This window comes from Cornus florida, unplaced genomic scaffold (genome assembly GCF_030987335.1).
Source record: "Cornus florida cultivar Cherokee Brave unplaced genomic scaffold, ASM3098733v1 CherokeeBrave_3.0.0_Hap2_Chr11, whole genome shotgun sequence".
Lineage (NCBI taxonomy): Eukaryota > Viridiplantae > Streptophyta > Magnoliopsida > Cornales > Cornaceae > Cornus > Cornus florida.
This window is the reverse complement of record NW_026775581.1, coordinates 8767201-8767902: the sequence shown is the minus strand read 5'-3', so window position 1 is coordinate 8767902 and position 702 is coordinate 8767201. Positions and strand designations below refer to the sequence as shown.

Here is a 702-nt window from a genome sequence, read left to right as displayed (position 1 = left end):
GATGCAACCCATTTTGAGATTAAGCCTGCTATGATCCAAATGCTTCCTACTTTCCATGGGTATGCAATAAAGGATCCCAATAAGCATCTGGGTGTGTTTTTGGAATTGTGTTCAACTACCAAGTTGAATACTTTTACCAACGATTCATTCAAAATGCGACTTTTCTAATTCTCTCAAGGAAAAAGCAAGAACTTGGTTGCAGTCCCTTCTAATAAATTCCATATCTATATAGGACATGTTACAACAGGAGTTCTTGAAGAAATACTACACTGTGGGTAAATCCACACAAATGAGGAAAGAAATCATGGCATTTTCCCAAATCCAAGGAGAACAGCTCCATGATGCATGGGAGAGATATAACGATCTTCTGCGAAAGTGTCCACACCATGATATTACTCAATGGCACTTAATAAAGATCTTCTATGATAGACTTACTGATTCTTATAGAAATATGGTCAATGCTTCCAGTAATGGAGCTTTTCTGCGTAAGAGTCCGGCTGATGCTTGGGAACTGTTTGAGGCCTTAAGTGAAAACTCAGTACAACATGCTTCTTCCTCTAGGTCTAGGTCTTCACCTGGAATGCATAAGGTTGAAAAAATTTATGAGGTATATAAATCTACTGAGTTAGCCGCTCAAATAGAAGCCATGAACCGTAGGTTCAATCAAATTTTATCCTCTAGCTTTGCTCCTGTTGCTAATCC

General features: G+C 38.6%; 1 non-coding gene across 1 annotated transcript; it reads right to left on the bottom strand.

Moving 5' to 3' along the window:
• Positions 1 to 287: 287 nt before the first annotated feature.
• On the bottom strand, positions 288 to 393 carry LOC132287534 (small nucleolar RNA R71). Its single transcript, XR_009473059.1, has one exon. It is a non-coding gene; the product is annotated as a small nucleolar RNA R71 (small nucleolar RNA).
• Positions 394 to 702: the final 309 nt, after the last annotated feature.